The sequence below is a fragment of the Ornithorhynchus anatinus genome, chromosome 5, assembly GCF_004115215.2.
Source record: "Ornithorhynchus anatinus isolate Pmale09 chromosome 5, mOrnAna1.pri.v4, whole genome shotgun sequence".
Classification (NCBI taxonomy): domain Eukaryota; kingdom Metazoa; phylum Chordata; class Mammalia; order Monotremata; family Ornithorhynchidae; genus Ornithorhynchus; species Ornithorhynchus anatinus.
In genome coordinates, this window is record NC_041732.1 from 10,542,775 (window position 1) to 10,565,467 (window position 22,693).

Consider the following 22,693-nt stretch of genomic DNA (forward strand, 5'->3'; position numbering starts at 1 on the left):
AAGTGAGAAGTAGCGTGGCCTAATGAAAAGAGCACTGGCTTGGGAATCAGATGACCTGGGTTCATTCATTCTATTGAGCGCTTACTATGTGCAGACCACTGTACTAAGCGCTTGGAATGTACAATTCAGCAACAGATAGAGACAATCCATCCCCAATGGTGGGCTTACAGTCGAATCGGGGGAGACAGATGGACAAAAACAAGACGACTTAATCGCAATAAATAGAATCAAGGGGATGGACCCCTCATTAACAAAATAAATAGGGGAATAAAAATATATACAAATGAGCATAGTGCTGAGGGGAAGGGGGGCGGGAGGAGCAGAGGGAAAGGGGGCCTAGCTGAGGGGAGGTGAAGGGGGAGCAGAGAGGGAGCAGAGGGAAAAGGGGAAGCTCAGTCTGGGAAGGCCTCTTGGAGGAGGTGAGCTCTCAGTAGGGCTCTGAAGAGGGGAAGAGAGTTTGGCGGAGGTGAGGAGGGAGGGTTCTAATCCTGACTTGGCCACTTGTCTGCTGTGTGACCTTGGGCAAGTCATTTAATTTCTCTGCACCTCAGTCACCTCACCTGTAAAATGGGGATTAAGAATGTGAGCCCTAGGAGGGATAGGGACTGTGTCCCACTTGACTCTTTTATCTACACTGGTGCTTGGCAGATAATAAGTGCTTAACAAATACCACAAGAAAAGCGAAGAACACTTGCCTGTGGTTCACAAGTCCCAGTTTGGCTGCCTCTGTCATAGATGCCCTCACATGTATATTCTGAAAAAGAAAACACTATAAAATATTGGTATCGAGTTATTTCAGCTATAAAATGGTCACGAATAAAACGTCAGAATTACAATCGGTGGTTTCTCGCTCAACAAAATCATTCAATTCAATAGTATGTATTGAGCGCTTACTATGTGCAGAGCACTGTACTAAGTGCTTGGAATGTACAATTCGGCAACAGATAGAGACCATCCCTGCCCAATGTCGGGCTCACAGTCTAATGGGGGGGGACACAGAGGGACAAAAACAAGACAACTTAATCACGATAAATAGAATCAAGCTAAAGCAGCCTGGCAGACAGCTCTTTTAGGTACCGATGAACCCTCGGAAATGTCCTCCAGCTCATTCTTTCGAGGATGGGAATGATGATATATCTGACAGCCGCTGAAGCTCCAAGATAGAAATGTTAGGTTGGGAAATAATAGAGTGTGTGCAGTTTTGAGTAAAATGTCTTTGCGCCCTGCCTAGTGGTTTCTTTGGCTAACTTATCTTTTTCTTGTTTTGGCGAGAAGAAGTAGGGGATCGAGTCCATGATAGTTTTCCTGGCTAAAGGAAAAAAAAATCCCAATTTAGGAGTTTGCTCAAACCAGGAAAATGAACCAAACCGGCGTTTCATCACTAAGAGGGGGTTGTAGTCTCTGCCGCCCCCTGCTGGCGGCGCCCCGTCTCCCCAGGGCCCCGCTCCAATTTATTTTTGATCTTATTTTTCAAAAGTATTTAAATAAGAAAAAGAATGTTGGCATTTGTTAAGCGCTTACTGTGTGCAGAGCACTGTACTGAGCGCTTGGAATATACAATTGGGCAACAGATAGAGACAATCCCTGCCCAATGACGGGCTTACAGTCTCTTCCCCAGCGCTTAGAACAGTGCTCTGTTGCCCAATTGTATATTCCAAGCGCTTAGAACAGTGCTCTGCACATAGTAAGCGCTCAATAAATCCTATTGAATGAATGAATGCAAGGTGATCAGGTTGTCCCACGTGGCTTAGTGGCATGAGGCCGGGCTGGGGAGTCAGGTCGTGGGTTCTAATTCCAGCTCTGCCACTTGTCTGCTGTGTGACTTTAGGCAAGTCACTTCACTTCTCCGGGCCTCAGTTCCCTCATCTGGAAAATGGGGATGAAGACGGGGAGCCCCACGTGGGACAACCTGATCACCTTGAATCTCCCCCAGCGCTTAGAACAGTGCTTGGCATGTAGTAAGTGCCTAACAAATTCCAACATTATTATTATAATGCCGATTTTACAGATGAAAATGGTAACCACTGACCATTTATTGCCATTTATTTCAAGACGGGCATTCCGGACAAGACTCCAGTTGCCCATGGAGACTCTCTGAACGCCACCTGTCAGTCTAGAGCCACATTCTTGACACCAAACTTCCAAAGTCGGTTTTAATCATCATTTATCTTGTGCCTATTTTGACCAGTTTCATTTGCTTAGAAATGAACTCCTCCCCAGCTCCAAAGGGCCCCCTTGGGACTATTAATAATAATAATGGTATTTGTTAAGCGGTTACTATGTGCCAAGCACTGTTCTAAGCGCTGGGGTAGATCCAAGGTAATCAGGTTGACCCACATGGGGCTCACAATCTTAATCCCCATTTTACAGATGAGGTAACAGACTCAGAGAAGTTAAGTAGCTTGACCAAGGTCACAAAGCAGACAAGTGGTAGAGTCGGGATTAGAACCCACGACCTCTGATTCCCAAGCCCGGGCTCTTTCCACCAAGCTACACTGCTTCTCCACGAGACTGCCTCCTCCCACATAAATTTCAAGCCTCTTCCCTCAAAGCAATTTTAGTGAAGCCTGCACACGTCTCATAGCCAATCCGCCATTGCCTTAACCTGATTCTGACATCAGGTAATAATATAGTAATTACTGTATTTTCTAAGCGCTTACTATGTGACAGGCACTGTACTAAACGATGGAGTGGATTCGAGCAAATGGGACTCACGGTCTCAATCTCCATTTTACAGATGAGGCAACTGAGGCACAGAGAAGTGAAGTGACTTGTTCAAGGTCACACAGCAGACAAGAGCAGAGCTGGGATTAGAACTCATGACCTTCTGACTCTCAGGCCCGGGCTCTATCCACTACGCCATGCTGCCCCTTGTCAGCTGTGTGACTGTGGGCGAGTCACTAAACTTCTCTGTGCCTCAATTACTTCATCTGTAAAATGGGGATTAAGATTGTGAGCCTCACTTGGGACAACCTGATGACCCTGTATCTACCTCAGCGCTTAGAACAGTGCTCTGCACATAGTAAGCACTTAAATACCAACATTATTACTATTATTATTGCTTCCCTGCAGCAAGTGCGCAAATAATTCAACCCCAGTGGACTTCACACTTCTGGACTGTTTTCAATGAAGAAACCCTGATCAGTTACCAGAACGCCAACAGCCCAAGTAAAAATCAATTAATCAATGGTATTTATTGAGCACTTATTACGTGTAGAGCCCTTTAAGTGCTTGGGAGAGTACAGTACAACGGAATTAGCGGTCAGGTTCCCTGTCCATAACAAGCTTGCGGTCAAGAGGGAGAGGCGGGAATTAATATGAATAAGTAAGTTATTTATAATATATAAAGATGTGTATAGAAGTGCCGTGGGCTTGGGGATGTGGAGACTATCAAGGGTCCAAAGGTCACACATTGAGGCGTCAAAGCCGGCACACGAAGGGAGGGCGAGCTGGGGAAAAGAGGGCTTAAGAGGGAAGGCGTCTTAGAGGAGATGCGACACTAGTAATTCTATGACATTTTCTCGGGACAAAACTCCCTAGACTCTAACAGAGAGGTTCTTCTTACTGTACAAATCCCCTTTCCCAGCCGTGAGCCAGCAGAGACATTTCCCCTTACCAAAGTGGCCAGGCAAATCCTGCTACCTCTAGTAGGGAGCATTCAGCTGGAAGCGTCAGGGCTCCCCAATATGCGGCACACCTCTCCGCTCACCTGTCTCATGCCTAGAGACGTGAGTGTCTCATGCCTAGGTGAAGCAGCGTGGCTCAGTGGAAAGAGCACGGGTTTTGGAGTTGGAGGTCATGGGTTCGAATCCCGGCTCCGCCACTTGTCAGCTGTGTGACTGTGGGCAAGTCACTTAACTTCTCCGTGCCTCAGTTACCTCATCTGTAAAATGGGGGTTAAGACTGTGAGCCCCATGTGGGACAACCTGATTCCCCTGTGTCTACCCCAGTGCTTAGAACAGTGCCCTGCACATAGTAAGCGCTTAACAAATACCAACATTATTATTAGAGGAGGAGAGAAGAAAGTGTCTGGGAGCTGTTTGACAGTGGGGAGATACTGAAGAGGAGAGAGTTTGGCCCAGAGATTGAGCTCAGACCGATGTTTTCAATTTTCAGGTCAGGTGGGGTGTTCCAGCTTCTTGGGAGGAAAGATCTAGCAAAGGGCTGGAGACAGAAGAGGTTGAACTTGACCAATATTTCCTAGAAAGGGAGAGTGAGTGGATTAGGCCACTGGCAGCCAGAAAGACCAGAAGCTGTTATGTCTGGATGGGTAAACAATCCTCAGAAAGTCCTTGAGGTATTCCTCTAGGCTGTAAGATCCTTTTGGGAATTCATTCATCCAATAGTATTGATTGAGCGCTTACTCTGTGCAGAGCACTGTACTAAGCGCTTGGAATGGACAATTCGTTAACAGATGGAGACCATCCCTGCCCACTGGGATGGACCAAAACAAGACAACACAATCACGATAAATAGAATCGAGGGGATGTGCACCTCATTAACAAAATAAATAGGGTAATAAAAATATATACAAATGAGCACAGTGCTGAGGGGAGGAGAAGAGGGAAAGGGGGCTTAGCCGAGGGGAGGTGAAAGGGGGAAGAGGGTGGGAGCAGAGGGCAGAGGGGGAGCAGAGAGGGAGCAGAGGGAAAAGGGGTAGCTCAGTCTGGAAGGCCTCTTGGAAGAGGTGAGGGTAGGAAACGTCTGCCAGTTCTGTTACATTATATCCACCTAAGCTCTTAGTATAATACTCTGCACGGAGTAAGCACTCAGTAAATAAAACTGATTGATTTATAAGCCCAGGAAGTGGCTTGTCCAGGGTCCTTAGATGAGTTTCTCCGCCAAGGCCTCTGGGTTCAAGGCCAAATGTTTCTTGCCTATCTTGAAATGAGTCTCTTTAGGACTTGGAGATAGAATAATTGTGGTATTCGTTAGGTGTTTTCTATGTGCCGAGCACTGTCATAAGCTTGGGGTAGATACAAGATAACCAGGTGTCACTTGGGGCTCGCAGTCTAAAGAGGAGGGAGAACAGGTATTGAATCCCCATTTCGCAGATGAGGGAACTGAAACACAGAGAAGATAAGTGACCTGCCCAAGGCCACACGGCAGGTAAAATGGCGGAGCAGGGATTAGAACACTGGTCTTCAGACTCTCAGGCCCATGCTCTTTCCACTGGTCACACTGCCACTAAATTGTAATAATAATAATAACGATAATAATACTTAGCATTTAAGTGCTTACTATGTGTCAAGCACTGTGTTGTGTCAAGTGCTGGACTGATCCAAGTTAATCACGTTGGACACGGGCTGGTACTTAGATCTGTGCTTGACACATAGTAAGCACTTTTCAATGCTACTAATTATTATCATTAGTCAACTATAAGATTTCATCGAAGAAATAAACTTGTTTTGTTTCCTTTCCAATTTAGACCATGTACAGAAAAGATAACATACTGTTAGTACTGTTCTAAACCCTTGGGAAGTACAAAAAATGCAAGTGACACTTTCCCTGCCCACAAAGAGGTTACGCTCTTGAGATGAAAACAGAACCTCGCGACGATGTAGCGGTGAAGGTAAACTAGAAAGGAAAGTAGAAAGGATCACAACTAGGGTGACCACGAATGGCCCTCCCAAATATTGGTCAAGGAGACACTTTACATCACACGCATTTAGCCGGGCACACAGCGTAACGGGATAACGTTACAGCTGCCATTTTATGGAGCTACTCCTATATTTCAAAGCATTTCTCTGAGACCTCCCCAAGCCCTCCAGAACCTTCTCCTTCTCCTCCCAGGTCTGAAGAGCTTAGTACAGTGCTTTGCACACAGTAAGTGCTCAATAAGTACGATCGAATGAATTGATGGAATGAATGAAGAAACTCTGCCGCTGCTTCTGAATCACAGAACCGCTAAGCGGTCACCTCTGTGGAGGAGACTCGGCCCTGACAGTGAAATAAAGACTGGGCATGAAAGCGTCGGGTGCTGTACCGAGACCAGCCAGGATATAAACCGGCCGAAAACTGGATGACATCACCCTAATCATCTCATCCGCTTGCCCTCAAAATCGATTTGCGAATTACTGCTCCACCTCAGTTCCACAATTGCTTGGATGTTTAGCTCAAGTCGTATTATGTACTACTGAGAAGCAGCCTGGCTTAGTGGATAGAGCACAGGCCTGGGAGTCAGAAGGCCCTGGGTTCTAATCCTGGGTCTGCCACCTGTCTGCTGTGTGACCTTGGGCAAGTCACTTAACTTCTCTGTGCCTCGGTTACCTTATCTGTAAAATGGGTGTAAGAGTGTGAGCCCCATGTGGGACAGGGACTGTGTCCAACCTGATTCACTTGTATCTATCCCAGTGCTACCCCAGAGTGAGTGCTTAACAAGTACCATATTAATAATAGTAATTATTATTTATTGAGTGCCCACTGGGGGCAATGCCCTGTAATAAATGCCTTAATAATAATTTATTTATGTTAATGTCTGTCTCCCCCTCTAGACTGTAAGCTCTTTATGGGCAAGGAATGTGTCTACCAATATGTCTCTTATATTGTTATAGTCTACTCTCCCAAGTGCTTAGTACAGTGCTTTGCACACAGTAAATGATCAGTAAACACAATTGATTGATTGACTGAACAAGTGAAGCATAAGACACGTTCCCTGCCCACAAGGAGCTTACGCAAGGGAGACAGCCATAAAAATATTTTCAAATGGAGTAATCAGAATAAAGTCTGTTCAATCAAACATGCAAATGTACCTAAGGGCTGAGGGAAAGTTTAAATAGGTAAATGCATAAGTGCCACTGCCAATCCCTTCAGGGGAGGGAAGGTTTATTCCCTAACAATGATTCCAACTACCTATCAGTCAATGGTATTTACTGAGTGCTTTCTGGGTGCAAAACACCATACTGATGCAATAGAGTTGTTGGCCAGGATCTCTGCCCTCAGAGAGCTCGGAGTCTGTGAGAGGGGACATAAAAGAAATTATAGATGGGGCTCGGCACAAAGTGGGGGCTTTATAACACGTCTTTAGGAGTCAAATTCCTGAAGGTAAACTGTCGACACATCAATCGTCTACTGCCATTCAGCCCTTGAGAGTGGAATTGTCAACAAAACCAATTAATGATGCCTATCATTCATTCAGTAGTATTTATTGAGCACTTACTATGTACATAGCACTGGACTAAGCGCTTGGAATGTACAATTCGGCAAGAGACAGAGACAATCCCTGCCCACTGAGGGGCTTACAGTCTCCCTAACTCTACCTGGGTTTGACGGCTTAACCTCTAATCTTTTAATGAGATTCTTTGAGGATTGAGATGGTTGCCTGGTTGATTTGGATTTATGGAACCTCTGGAATTCAATGAGTGGAACTGGGGAGTTTAGTTTTTGGCAATATTTCACTTTCTCCCTCCTCCACTTCCCACCTGATTCCAAACCTCCTCCTCCTCCTTCTCCTTCAGACACTCAGTAAATCCATGTTGCCAGTCAGCCCCACAGACTGGATTCACTAAAAGCCCCCACTGCCTAGCAGGAAGTAAAACGCCAGATTTAGCATTCTTCTCGGAGAGGGAGGTATTTCTGCTTTTCTTAACTGGAAGTTCCTACGAGGCAGAGGATCTTGAAATCCTCATTATCTCCTTGAATGGTCGCACTTCACAGTTGCTGCCTTTGGCTGGCTGTGATGTGAAAACCAGGGTAAGGTGCCCCAGTTCTGGCCGGTTGCCTAAGACAACACCATAAACGCAGGCTCCAAAAACACGGGGCTCTCGGGACCGGGTTGCAGTAGCTTTGAATACGATTCAGGGCGCAGGGAGTCACTGTACGTTCCAGCGGAAAGAGCCCAACGTTCCTACCTCGACCAGCCCGTCGCCGCATTAATGATAAATCTCCCAAGGTCACACCGGCAGGAGGAAAGGTCGCCGGTTTGGGGGAGTGGAAAAGACGCCCGGGACTCCAACAGGATACCAAAGAAAGCAAGCTGAAGCTACTAACAGGAGCAAATTCTTGTGGGGAAACTGGGATGATGCTTTCAATGCCCACCTTTAAAGGGAACTAATAGCTAACTGACTAAGTAACTAACAGCTTCTAACAGCTTACTAACTGCTTGGGTCATCTCTCGCCTGCCTCCCCATCCTATCGAAAGGTAGTCACGGGATCATCCTCCCTCCCATCCCCACAGACATATGTATATATTTGTGATTTATGTATTTATTTACCTATTTATTTCTTTATCTATATTAATGTCTGTCTCCCCGGCTAGACTGCGAGCTCGTTGAGGGCAGGGATGTGTCTATTTGTTGTTAAATTGGGCTCTCCCAAGTATTTAGTACACAGTAAGCGCTCAATAAATACGATTGAATGAACTAGTATTATTATTAGACAAAGGGGCAAAATTGAAGATATCACCGGGCCCGCAAACAAAGAATGTGACAATATGCCGAGGGACAACCTTACTTCTCTCACCAGTAATTTATTTTAATGTCTGTTTCCCTGACAAGACTGTAAGTTTGAGCTCAGGGATCGTGCCTACGTTCTCTCTTGTAGACAGTAAGTCTACAGGACAGAATGTCTTCATTCATATCTACATTAATAATGTTGGTATTTGTTAAGCGCTTACTATGTGCAGAGCACTGTTCTAAGCGCTGGGGGAGATACAGGGTAGTAATCAGGTTGTCCCACATGAGGCTCACAGTCTTAATCCCCATTTTACAGATGAGGTAACTGAGGCACAGAGAAGTGAAGTGACTTGCCCACAGTCACACAGCTGACAAGTGGCAGATCTGGGATTTGCACTCAGTAAGTGCTTAATAATAAAGATTGATTAATTGATTGACTGTGGGTCTGGCACTGGCCTTTTCAGACACACACACACTCTCACACACTTTCACTCCAGTAAGGCAAATTGCAACATAGGTGATGTCTTCTTCAAGTCTAAAGGACATTATTTGAATATTTATGTGTGTGGGCATGCATTAAAAGTCACCGTATCACATGAGAATATGCGTTTCTTTTAGTAGCGGTTTGTTATGTCTGCACATGCTCTAAATTGGTATGGAAGCAACACAATTTCTTCCTTCAACGAAGGCCAAAATAATTTTGTCTATCTTGTGCAGCCCTCAAAATCTTACAGAAACTTCTGAAGTCCCTCTCCACTTCAACTAATTACCTAACCTTATCTTACCTTATCGTATTATTTTATCTTCTCAGTGGTGATTCCGGATTCATTTCAAGTCCAGTTTGAGAGGATCCTCCGTGGCCGTATATCCATCCAGATTCAAAAATCCTCTCTTAACTTCCTTTCCCACCTCGTGATCCTCCCGTCTGACCCTAGCTATCCTGTTGCTTTTCAGTGGTTCGTGGAACCCTGGCGTAGCAAGCTGGGATCCCATCCACTCCTTGAACTCATCTGCCGAGGACTGCTGACCTGCCCTGTGTCATGCGGGGAAGCAGAATGGCTTAGGGGATAGAGCACGGGCCTTGGAGTCAGAAGGCCCTGGCTTCTAACCCTGGCTCTGCCACTTGTCTGCTGTGTGACCCTGGATAAGTCACTTCACTTCTCCCTGTCTCGGTTCCTTCATCTGTAAAATAGGGAACTCAGAATAGTGCTTGGCACATAGTGCCGTTATTATTATCATTATTCAACCCCTTCCTCAAGGATCCTCCCCTGCCCCAGTGCTATTCTTGATGATGATGAAATCTCAGGAGTGCCAGGTGAGCCTTGGTCCTGAGATTTCGGGTGCAGGAAGGAACTGATTATAGTGCTAGTGGTTTGCGCAGGGCCATTCGCCCTCTTCACCCTGCCAGTCATGTTCCCACGGGGGCATGGAGTGCTGATGCTATTCTTAGTGCCTCACCCAGTCCCAGCTGGCTGACAGCACAATAAATATAAAAATACCTTTGTTCCACATGGCACTGAAGGATCTTTAAGGCCAGAATGAGTCCCCGGGTTTAGCTGCCCCAAGCCCATTAAAAGATATGAGCTCTAGGGCGGCTGAACTAGTTGAACCAGAAGAGTTTTGCCTTTGTTCTCAGGAACTTACTCTTCCACTTCCATGCCCCCCTCACCAGGAACCTCCTGCCTCCTCCACCTTGCCTTTTTGCTGGACTTCACAACCCAACTTTTTTTTTATATGGTACATGCTAAGTGCTCACTATTGTGTCAAACACTGCCCTATGCGCTGGGGTAGATACAAGTGAATTAGGTTGGACACAGTCCCTGTTACACCTTATGGGGCTCACAGTCTAAGTAAGAAGGTGATCAGGCACTGAATCCTCATTTTACAAATGAAGTAACTGAAGCACAGAGATGTTAAGTGACTTGCCCAAGGTCACATAGCAAGTAATAATAATAATAATAATAATGTTGGTATTTGTTAAGCGCTTACTACGTGCAGAGCACTGTTCTAAGTGCTGGGGTAGATACAGGGGAATGAGGTTGTCCCACGCGAAGTTCACAGTCTTCATCCCCATTTTCCAGATGAGGGAACTGAGGCAGAGAGAAGTGAAGTGACTTGCCCACAGTCACACAGCTGACAAGGGGCAGAGTCGGGATTCGAACCCACGACCTCTGACTCCCAAGCCCGGGCTCTTTCCACTGAGCCACGCTGCTTCTCTTTTGGCAGAGCTGGGTTAGAACCCAGGTCCTCTGCCTCCCAGGCCCACTAGGCCATAATGCTTCTCTTTGTTGTTCCCTCGATGTTTGTTTGTTTACTTTCTTTGCTTAATTCAATTTGATCTTGGTACTTCTCTACTCTAAAGCCCTTTCCTCAAGGATGCCATCTAAAATAAAGTCACTGTGCTACACATGAGAACAAGCTCAGACTTGAGGAACCAGCTGCCAGGCTGAAATTGAGAACCTACTTTGAATCTCTGGGTCAGACAATGGGATCCCGCCTTCTGAAATATATCAGCTTGCATCTCACCAGGCACCTAGGAGAAAACTTATTTTGCTCAAAGTAAAAAAAAAAAACAATGGGTCGTCTGCCAGAAGAACTTAGCAACACAGAACAATTTCATGAAACCCATGCATTCAATTGCCTGTAACCAAACCAAGCAACATTGTTTGTGATCGGCTTTGTTCATAATACATTTCATCTTAACTTTATCTTTTCTTTGTTCTCTTGAAACTTCTTGGCGATTCTGCTGCCCATTGGTAACCCACTGGTTCATCCAGCTAGCCTAGAATTCAGTGATTCATTTCTCATAAACACTGAATGACTTTGCCTTATCTGCATCTAAACTTCTAAAAATTTCCAAGAGCTCTGTGGTGCTGTTTATTTTCAGAATCATATGCTTCATCAGGGTTATAAAGGCTTAATAATTTGAAGATGCCTGTGGTGGGAGGTGCTAAAAGAAGACCCGGGTCTGGGTTTGATCCTGGATCTTGGTCCAGATGCAGAAAGGTGGGGCTCATGAGGAAATGAGGTGGCTTTGCACCTTCCTCCTCCTCCTCTGTCTCCTCCTTCTGCTCCTCCTTCTCATTCATTCGTTCAATCGTATTTATTGAGCCCTTACTGTGTTCAAAGCACTGTACTGAGCGTTTGGGAGAGTACAATATAACAACAGACACATTCCCTGCCCACAACCAACTCCTGCTCCTCCTCCTCCACCTCTTCCTTCTCTTCCTTCTTCTCCTGCTTCTCATCGTATTCCTTCTCTCCTCTTTCCCCTCCTTCTCCTCCTCCTCATTTTAGGTCTCCTCAGATCGTTGTAGTGCAACTACACAGGCTGGAAAAGTCATAAGGAGAACAGCGTTAATGATAATATGCACATAAACGCTCAGTAAGACTGCTTCTTTCTCTGCACACGGTAAGCACTCAACACATACTATTGATTGCCAGAAATGACACTGAATGGGTATATTCTTTGTGTACTGCATTAAATCGGGCCAGGAAAAAACTTGGCAAGCTCAAAGAAATAGGGTATTCTTGCTTTGAGAGGGTGTATCCTCTGCTGGTATATTGTTTTATCCCAATCGCTTAGTACAGCATTCTGCACGCAGTAAGCGCTCGATAAATACTATTGATTGATTATCCTCATGTGGATGTTCTGATTGGTCCAGGAGATCATGGTGCAACAAGACCCCAAGAATATTCAAAACTGCCCTGACTGGATAGCGACTTTTTTCATTATTTTTACATGAATACCCTTCTCTAGTTTCTGCTCACCCTGTGTTCTCTCTGGAGTTTAGACCCACTGGAAACCCACAGACAAAAATATTCTTCTACATACCTAGTCGCTTCTCCATTGTTAAATACACTGACTTTCCACTCTAACCTGCCACACAGATTTGCAAGTCTGAACCCTCTGGTGAGTCTTCTGTAGGAAGTTCAAGTCTCGGCATCACTCGAGGAGGCCATTCCTATTAATAATGTTGGTATTTGTTAAGCGCTTACTATGTGCAGAGCACTGTTCTAAGCGCTGGGGGAGATACAGGGTAATCAGGTCGTCCCACGTGAGGCTCACAGTTAATCCCCATTTTACAGATGAGGTAACTGAGGCACCGAGAAGCGAAGTGACTCGCCCACAGTCACCCATCTGACAAGTGGCAGAGTCGGGATTTGAACCCTCGACCTCTGACTCCCAAGCCAGGCTCTTTCCACTGAGCCACGCTGGTACTAAGGGTGTGAGCCTATGTATTGAGTACGAGCCCCATGTGGGACAGGAACTCTGTCCAACCTAAGTTGTATCTACCCCAGCGCTTAGAATGGTGCTTGGCAAATAGTAAACATTTAACAAGTACCATAATTATTATTATTATTATCCAGTTTTCATCGGGTCTGTCCGCTGCCTGCTATGGATAAGGCACCGGACCCCTTCATGTTCTTTGTTTTCATTTTGAGCACCGGACTCCTGCCCCCTCAATTCCTGCCTCCACGCGCCATTCCTCAGAAGTGAGGCCCAGGGCCAGTTTCAAATGGTCAGTGAGTTAATTGGTCACCTCAAGGTAAGGAGCGTTTGTGTGGACCCTTCTTAAAGATGTCTTTCCAAGCCCCTATCCTTCTCAGAGATGGCAGTACTGGTGCCCTTGTCAAAAAGCAGCACGGCCGAGTGGATAGATCATGGGCCTGGAAGTCAGACGCATCTGGGTTCTAATCCCGGCTGTGCCACTTGTCTGCTATGTAATCTTAGGCAAGTTACTTCTCTCAGTTACCTCAGTTACCTCATCTGTAAAATGGGGATTAAGACTGTAGCCATCATCTTGGACTGTGTCCAACCGAATCAAACTGTACATATCCCAGCACTCAGTAGAGTGCCAGGCACATAATAAGAGGAGCAGCGTGGCTCAGCGGAAAGAGCCCGGGCTTGGGAGTCAGAGGTCATGGGTTCTAATCCCGGCTCCGCCGCTCGCCAGCTGTGTGACTTTGGGCAAGTCACTTAACTTCTTTGTGCCTCAGTTACCTCATCTGTAAAATGGGGATTAAAACTGTGAGGTTCACACGGGACAACCTGATTACCTTGTATCCCCCTAGAACAGTGTTTTGCACATAGTAAGCGCTGAGTAAATCCCACCATCATTATAATAAATGCCAATTTAAAAAATGGCTGCCACTTGGCTTCTCTCAAAGGCGGTGGTGCCACTGTCTTTCTCAAAGAAGGCATCAGGAAAGGAATAATCCGATGGTTGGGCGTTAATCAGAGTCTCGGTCCGGATGTAGAAAGGTGGACTCAAGCTCAAATGAGGTGGCTTTGCACTTTTCTCCTCTTCCTCCTCCTCCTCCTCCTCCTCCTCCTCCATCTGTCCCTGAACAACCCGGAGCGTTCAGTCAAGGGGTCACCACGGAGGTGTCAACACGACAGCGGAGAAACACGTCTCTGCAAAATGTTGTGTGTGAGTGTCATGAGCCTGTCTCACACCGTCAGGCACTTACTCTTTAAGTCTGTCCCTGGTTCCATCAGGTACCTATTCTATAGGTCCCCTCCTGTCTCACACCATCAGGCACTTATTCTAGAAGTCCATCCCTGATCCTGACAGATCAAACCACCTAACCGCCCCGTAAAGGGTTTTACCTTCAAGGGTTTTAGGGTTAAGGGTTTTAACCGCCCCTGTAAGGCTTATTCAATTCTCAATCATCTAATTGAAGGGGGAAATGCATACACACACACACACACACACACACCCAATTAGTTACCTGCCTGACTATTTTCCCCAAGTCGGTGCAGACGGTCCCACGTTGAAGAAGATGGAGGAATCTGGCCACGTGCAGCATGTCGTCCCGGCTCGAGCCTTGGTGGATCCCGGCGGCCGTGCCGGAGGGGTCTCGTCACGGGTCTCAGGGAGTCTTCTGCCGCCGGCGCCGAGGGTCCGGTTCTTGGCTCACTGCAACCGACTTGTTTCAGTCGTTCGGCCGCCTTCTTGGGCGGTACCACCCGCCTGTTTCGGCTGTTCCATCCCTCCGCGGGGATCTGGTTCTTCCCTGCTTTACCCACTCAAGGTTGCTTCGGGGGGTCGTGGCAGGTCCTGATTCACCGCTTCTGTCTCAAACCCATTACCAGATAAAGCCGGGGGGGGGGGGGATGGCTACCTCTCCCCCCGCGCCCACCCCGCGGGCTGGTTTTTCGCAGGACAGCTTATCTCGCGTACCTCTGGCGGTCTTTCTCCTGCCGACTGCGAGACGGTCCAGTGCCTCCTCAAGGTCCTCCTTTTACGTTGTCGGTTCCTCCTCAAATTCCTCCTTCTGTGTTGCTGTTCGCGGGGTCAGATGAGGGTCACTCGTAAGATGGCTTCCGCGTTACCAAATGGAGTCACTTTTGCTCACCGCATATGAGGTCACTGCATTAAGCTGCATGTTCGGTAGCCGCTGATGTCGTGCTATGTTGGTGGCATGACGCGACCGGGTGGTGCAGTTGATGAGGGTGGCCCCACTGGCTCCTTGTAAGGGTGGTCGAATGTTTGACCAGTGTTAGGCAGAGCACCTGTCTAAAGGGATTAGGAACAGAAATAAAAAGCGTTGGGGAAAATTAGCGGGGACCGGAAACTCTCTAGAGAAGCAGCGTGGCTTAGTGGAAAGAGCCCGGGCTTGGGAGTCACAGGTCATGGGTTCTAATTCCAGTTCCCCTACTTGTCAGCGGTGTGACCTTGGGCAAGTCACTTAACTTCTCTGTGCCTCAGTTCCCTCATCTGTAAAATAGGGATAAAGACTGCGAGCCCCACGTGGGACAACCTGATTACCTTGCATCTACCCCGGTGCTTAGAAAAGTGCTTGGCACGTCGTAAACGCTTAACAAATACCAACATTAGAAGCAGCGTGACTCAGTGGAAAGATCCCGGGCTTGGAAGTCAGAGGTCATGGGTTCTAATCCTGGCTCTGCCACTTGTCAGCTGTGTGACCTTGGGCAAGTCGCTTAACTTCTCTGTGCCTCAGTTACCTCATCTGTAAAGGGGGATAAAGGCTGTGAGTCCCACCTGATTACCTTGTATCTACCCGAGCGCTTAGAACCGTTTAGACTGTGAGCCCGTCGCTGGTCAGGGATTGTCTCTATCTGTTGTCGAGTCGACAATTCCAAGCGCTTAGTATAGTGCTCTGCACATTCTAAGCTCTCAATAAATACTATTGAGTGAATGCATGAATGACAAAATGTTGGCATAACTTATGATGCCATGAGCCCCTCTGTACCCGGAATCTACATGAGCTATCAGAGTCACCTTGCCACCACGCAACTGGTAACTGCTGCTTGGGATGGTCTGACCTCCTCCAGGAAAGATTTCCCGATTAGATCCTCCGCGCTTTGAGTCCTCTCAATCCCACAGCCACCTCTGGTGCCTAAAGATTTATTTGTACTCATCAATCGATCAATAAAACAATGGTATGTACTGAGCACCTACTATATGTGGAACTCTGTACTAAGCTCTTGGAGAGTTCACTGCAACAGAATTAGGAGACACATTCCCTGCCCATAATGAGTTTACAGTCCTCAGTCATTGTGTATATATGCATGTTCAATGGTACTACTACTACTAATAGAATAATACTACTGATATTAGAATAATAACAGACTTGGAAGCAGCATGGCCTACTGGATAGAGCACGGGGATGGGAGTTCTAATCCCAGTTCCGCCATTTGTCTGCTGTGTGACCTGGGGTAAGTCACTTCATTTCTCTGTGCTTCAGATACCTCAGCTGTAAAATGGGGATAAATACTGTGAGCCTCATGTCCAACCTGATTAGCTTGTATCTACCCCCTAAAATCTTATCTCCCTGATTTATCTGAAGCCCAATCTTATGTGGCCGACAGTGAACTGATCCATACCAGGTAGGGGCAGAGCATTACTGGCCTTTTCATTCCTTGTCTTCATTTGCTTCATACTTAGACTGACCGCATTATTTTTTTTTTGTCAAAAACTGGGACATCAGATTTTATTTTTGTTGAAAACTGGGACATGGAGAAACCAATCCTGGCTTGCCCACTTTCCTTCTTATTCAAGCAGGAGATGGAGGGGAAAGTGTGGTGCATTCATACTACAAGTCCCAGATGCAGAAGATCCCAGAACATTTAAAGGAAGACAGGGCAGTCCCGTGGGTGGGGGACAAGGCAGGCTAACTAGTTGGAAAGGGTAATCCTAATTTCAAGATAATTTTATGATTTTCTAAAATCGCCCTGTGTACATCCTTTGAAACTCAAGCTATCCCGGTTAAATCTTGGCATATTGTTCCTGTACTCCTATCAGTCAGTCAGTGGTATTTATTGAGTGCTTACTATGTGCCAATCACTGTACTATGTGTTGGGAGAGTACAGTCCCTGTCATCAAGGAATTTACAATCTAGAGGGGAAACTAGCGAGGGAGAACAGTCTTAGACTCATGATATTCACCATTCATTGGAAGAAGATGTTTTTCTGCCTTTTGTCTTAGTCCCAAAGCCCCCAACCAGTGCCCATTAATCAGATAGAAGTCCCAGGATCTACCTCATTAGAGGATAGAAGGTAGAGAACCTGACTTTCTTTGACAAAAGACTGGTCATTTCATCTGCTTGTTTGATTGAGAAGGTTTACCTTCCCTTTATTTGGATGTCATGGCGCAAGCACTAACGCCAAAGTTATTTAAACTCAGCTAAGGAGGTTGTGCATTGCTAATTAAATGACGCAAGCATGTTATGCGTGGACTGAGAAAGCTTATAGATTTTACGGATAGACTACGCCAAGATTTCTGGAACGGGGTGTGAATTCTGTGGAATATTTAGCAACCGTGAAAATCAAAAGTCTGTCAGAACACTATATATATGATACCAATATTTATTAGTTTGGAATGTTTTTGTTAGTGCTAAAACCCAGAGTGCCCCCCTGAAACTCTTCCCTGGGTAAGGCCCAGAGGGCATTATACTAACCCCTCTGCTTTGACTCCAATTCAGCTTTAGGAACTTGAAATATACATCATTTTACATTCCTATTTGGAAAAGAGGACAGTGTAATGAGCACCATATAGCTCCCACCAAGGTTCTTTCTTCACTGGGAGTCAGAACCCCAGTCAGCAGAGTTCTTCTTTCTCAGCCTTGAGTGAGAAACTCCAACTACCCGACTCTGAAAAGCTTATGCCATGAAATTTTTTGTCTAAGGACTTCCAATTTCTTTACCCCTGAAGGCTCTGGTAACTCCCCTGTATTCTCTTTGTGCCCCAAACTACTCAAAATTATATCTGATAGACTATTCTTCTCTTATTATTATGTTGTCTAGCCCTGTTCTAAGATCTGGGGTAGATAAAAGCCAATCAGGTCGGACATCAGTCCCTGCTTCAGGTTAAGTAGGAGGGAGGACAGTTATTGAATTTCCATTTTACAGTTGAGGGAACTAAAGCACAGAGAAGTCTTGCGCAAGATCACACAGCAGGCAACTGGCAGAGAGGATATTAGAACCCACGGTCCTCGGACTCCAGGGCCGTGCTCTTTCCATTAGTCAGCTCTGCCTCCTTAGGAAAATACAAGAGTGGGGACCCCTGTTAGTTTTCCATTGTAAATCTCAACACCTTAGCCCCTCTGCAAATGCCTCCAGTGACTGCCTTCCACCTCTGCATCAAACAGAATTCCTCACCGTCGGCTTTAAAGAACCTAATCAGCTCGCCCCATCCTACCCTCACCGATTTCTTACTACAACCTTCGCTCCTCTAATGCCAACCTACCACTGTACCCTCGATTCCTCTCTCTCACTGACAGATCCTCACCCTCATTCTGCTGCTTGGTCTGGGATCCCCTCCTTCTTCAAACCTGACAGATGATCACTCTCCCCACCTTCAAAGCCTTTTTCAAAGCACATCTTCCTACCCAGAAGCCTTCCCAACTAAGCCTCATTTGATTTCTCCCATTTCTTCTGCAACTCCTTAAACATGGATTTTTTTCCCTTCATCGCTCCTCCTCAGGCCCAAAGCACTTAAGATCATATCTGTAATTTATTTACATTAATATCTGTCTCTCCCTCTAGACTGTAAGCTCTTGTGGGCGGGGAACATGTCTACCAACTCTGTTACATTGTACTCTCCCAAGCGCTTAGTTATGACATTCTGCACACAGTAAGCACTCATAAGTGCATAAGTAAATGTTAGTGAGCCTTGTCTTGGCTGAGAACATTGCTTTTATTGAATTTATTAGAGTCAATACCTAGCCCTTCTTTATTATCATATCAATCAGTGTGTATAACACTGTATTAAGTGCTATGGGAAAGAACGACAACAATGGAGAGAAAGGCATTAAAATATATTAGGGTAGGGGAAAATATTTGAAAATAAGAATATTTACCTAAGAACTGTGAGGTTGGGGTATCAAAGAACTTAAGTGCATAGTCATTTGGTTTGTTAAAATTTTTCATAATCATTACTTTCCAAAGGCGAACCTCTGTTTCAGTATTGCCATTTTTTGCAAGTCCTATCCATCAGTGGCTGCACCTGCTCTTATGTCCTCTGTTTAATTCATCTCTGTGTCCAGAGCCCAAGTCCCCTGGCACAGAATAAATCAAACGGAGGTTCGACCTAGGTGATTCCGCTGATCCAATCCACACATCTGAACTGCTATTTGTAAGAAAAAAAGATTCTTGGGACATTTTAATTTCTTAGGGACGTGTAAAACCCAAACCAGTAACCTTCCTAGAGGTGGTGTGAGGAGGGGAAAGGGGCAAAATAGCAGTTCTTTTGCGACAGTATTGTTCAGTTTTCTCTAATCTGCACTTTCAAACGCCCCAGCAACCACAAAACAGCCCCGAGAGCAGATTGTATACAAGGACGGGGCAGCCGTCACTTACCGGGTACTAGTGTTTATAAACACTGAGCTGTCTGGGTAGACGAAGATCTAGGCAAGAGGGAATCTCATCAGTAGCAGCCCTCCTTGGGACACCAGGGTAAGAAGTGTTGCGGCTTAGTGGAAAGCCACCGGGACTGTGCCGGATCTTAATTAGCTTGTACCTAACACGGTGCTTAAAACAGTGTTCGACACATTGCAAGCACTTAACAAAATACCATAATAGAAAAAGGAAACAGGAGTGGGAGTCCGGGAGAGTAGGTTCTAATCCAGGTTCTTCCTCTTGCCTGCTGTGACTTGGGCAAAATGCTTAACTTCTTATCTCAGCTTCCTTTTTCTGTAAAATGGGAATTAGATACCCGATCTCCCTCCCCTTTAGACTGTGAGCCCCATCTGGGTCAGGAACTGTTTCTGATGTTATTGCGTCTACCCCAGAATTTAGCGGGGTGTTTGGTATATACTAACCACTTAACATACAGCATTCATGCCAGGAATATTAACCTAAACTTCTCATTTTAGGGTATAACCTTCCCTGCAGTTTCCTCCAGGACATTAATACTAGACTGATAGCTACTCTTGGGTTTGTAAAAGAAAGCGATCTGTGGGATAATTTGGTCATTTTTGCTAAAATACCTTTGGTCAGTTTTGCTGTAATTATTCCACGAAAATTGAGTGGGAGAATACTGGTGATATTTGCCAAAGGAAGAATTTGAAATTGAATACCCAGCCGCTTTGCTCTGAAGTGACTTAGAAGCAGTATGGCGTAATGGATAGAGCCCAGGCCTGGGAGTCAGAAGGTCATGGGTTCTAATTCCTGCTCTGTCACTTGTCTGCTGTGTGACCTTGGGCAGGCCACTTCAGTTCTCTAGGCATCACCTCATCTGTAAAATGGGGATCGAAACTGTGAGCCCCAAAATGGGACAAGGGACTGTGTCCCATCCGATTTGCTTGTGTCCACCCCACAGTGCCTGACCACATAGTAGGCGCTTCACAAATACCAATGATATTATTTGTATTATTCTCCAAAACCCCTCCAACCAAGTTGTCATCATCAGCATCATCATCCTACCTCTTCCTCCTTAGTTAATGCATTTATTATCACTCTGTATTTGCCTCCCTGGCCACTTTGAGGAAATGGGGTGCCCTAGTCACTGTGGAGTTGGTGGGTGGGGGGGTCCCTGGAGTTTCTTGTCCAAGCAGCGCCCCATACATGAAAAGGACTGGAAGCCATGGCCCTAGATGTAGAGTTGACGGCTTCCAGAGTTTCTTTCCAGGGGAGCACCCTTACAGCAGCCCCTTCTTTGACAAGGCCCCGGGGCTCCCGGGGGTTTCTTCTCTGGGCTACTCCCTAACGGCTGCCCCATCTTTGACAAGGCCATGAAGATACGGGGCTCCCAAAGTTTCTTCTCAGGGCGGCGCCCTTAACGGCAGTCCCATTTTTGACAAGGCCTCGGGGCTCCCTGGGGTTTCTTTCCTGGGCTGTGCTCTAATGGCTGCTTAACTCTGACAAGCTTGTGAAGCCACGGGGCTCCCAGATTTTCTTCTCAGGGAGGCACCCTAAAGGCAGCCCCATCTTTGACAAGGCTTCAGGGCTGCCTAGGGTTTCTTCTCTGGGCCGCTCCCTAATGGCTGCCCATCTCAGACAAGGTCACGAAGCCATGGGGTTCCCAGAGTTTCTTCCCAAGGTGGCACCTTAACCGGTAGCGCAAATCTTCGACAAGGCCTCGGGGCTACCAGGGTTTTCTTCTCTGGGCCGCGCCCCTAACTGCTGCCCACCTCAGACAAGGCCATGGAAGCCACGGGGCTCTCAGAGTTTCTTCTCAGGGAAGCCTCCCAACGGCAGCCCCATCTTTGTCAAGACCTCGGGGCTCTGGGGGGTTTCTTCTCTGGGCAGTGCCCTAATGGTAGTCCCATCTTTGACAAGGCTCGGGGCTCCCGGGGGTTTCTTCTCTGGGCTGCGCTCTAATACATCTTTGACAAGGCCATGAAGTCCACGGGGCTCCAAAGTTTCTTCTCAGGGCGGGCGCCTTAACGGCAGTCCCATTTTTGACAAGGCCTCGGGGCTCCTGGGGTTTTCTTCCCCTGGGATGTGCTCTAATGGCTGGCTTAACTCTGACAAGCTTGTGAAGCCACGGGGCTCCCAGATTTCTTCTCAGGGAGGCCACCCTAAGGCGCCAGCCCCATCTTTGACAAGGCTTCAGGGCTGCCTACGGTTTCTTCTCTGGGCGCCTCGGCTAATGGCTGCCCATCTCAGACAAGGTCACGAAGCCACGGGGTTCCAGAGTTCTTCTCAAGGTGGCACCCTAACGGTAAGCCCCATCTTCGACAAGGGCCTCGGGGTTCCAGGGTTTTCTTCTGTGGGCGCGCCCTAACGGCTGCCCATCTTCAAGGGCTCCAGAGTTTCTTCTCAGGGCAGCTTCCTAATGGCAGCCCCATCTATGACAAGACCTCGGGGGCTCTGGGGGTTTCTTCTTTGGGGCTGCTCCCTAATGGCTACCCATCTTTGACAAGGCCCATGAAGTCACGGGGCTCCCAAAGTTTCTTCTCAGGGCGGCGCCTTAACAGGCTGTCCCATTTTTGACCAAGGCCTCGGGGCTCCCCTGGGGTTTCTTCCCTGAGCTGTGCTCTGCTCTAATGGGCTGCTTAACTCTGACAAGCATGCGAAGCCATGGGGTTCCCAGATTTTCTTCTCAGGGAGCACCGTAACGGCAGCCCCACTTTGACAAGGCTTTGGGGCTACTAGGGTTTCTTCTCTGGGCCGCACCCTAATGGCTGCCCATCTCAGACAAGGTCAGGAAGCCATGGGGTTCCCAGAGTTTCTTCTCAAGGTGCACCCTAACGGTAGCCCCATCTTCGACAAAGCCTCGGGGCTCCCAGGGTTTTCTTCTCTGGGCCGCGCCCTAACGGCTGCCCATCTTCAACAAGGCCATGAAGCCACGGGGCTCCCAAAGTTTCTTCTCAGGGCAGCTTCCTAATGGCAGCCCCATCTTGACAAGACCTCGGGGCTCTGGGGGGTTTCTTCCCTGGGCCGTGCTCTAATGGCTGCTTAACTCTGACAAGCTTGCGAAGCCACGGGGCTCCCAGATTTTCTCAGGGAGGCACCCTAACAGCAGCCCCATCTCTGACAAGGCTTTGGGGCTGCCTAGGATTTCTTCTCTGGGTGGCGCCCTAACAGCTGCCCATCTTTGACAGGCCTTGAAGCCACGGGGCTCCCAGAATTTCTTCTCAGGGCAGCCTCCTAAGGGCAGCCCCATCTTTGACAAGACCTCGGGGCTCTCGTGGGTTCTTCTCTGGGCCCCTGCGCCCTAATGGCAACCCCATCTTTGACAAAGCTTGGGCTCCCGGGGATTTCTTCTCTGGGCTGCGCCCTAATACATCTTTGACAAGGCCATGAAGTCACGGGGTTCCCAAAGTTTCTTCTCAGGGCGGCGCCTTAACGGCAGTCCCATTTTTGACAAGGCCTCGGGCCTCCCTGG

The 22,693-nt window shown here is 47.2% G+C and overlaps 1 long non-coding RNA gene across 4 annotated transcripts; it reads right to left on the reverse strand.

The window, feature by feature from the left end:
* Positions 1-695: 695 nt before the first annotated feature.
* On the reverse strand, positions 696-21,230 carry LOC114812150. 4 transcript variants are annotated; one of them, XR_005660077.1, is made up of 5 exons: positions 20,994-21,230; positions 14,130-14,917; positions 11,607-11,724; positions 10,858-10,926; positions 696-754 (listed from the first exon to the last, which is right to left on the reverse strand). It is a non-coding gene; the product is annotated as an uncharacterized LOC114812150 (long non-coding RNA). The 4 variants fall into 4 exon arrangements; XR_005660075.1 differs by lacking the exon at positions 20,994-21,230 and having other exon boundaries at positions 14,130-15,046; XR_003759794.2 differs by lacking the exons at positions 696-754; positions 20,994-21,230 and adding an exon at positions 979-1,309 and having other exon boundaries at positions 14,130-15,046.
* Between the last annotated feature and the right edge of the window lie 1,463 nt (positions 21,231-22,693).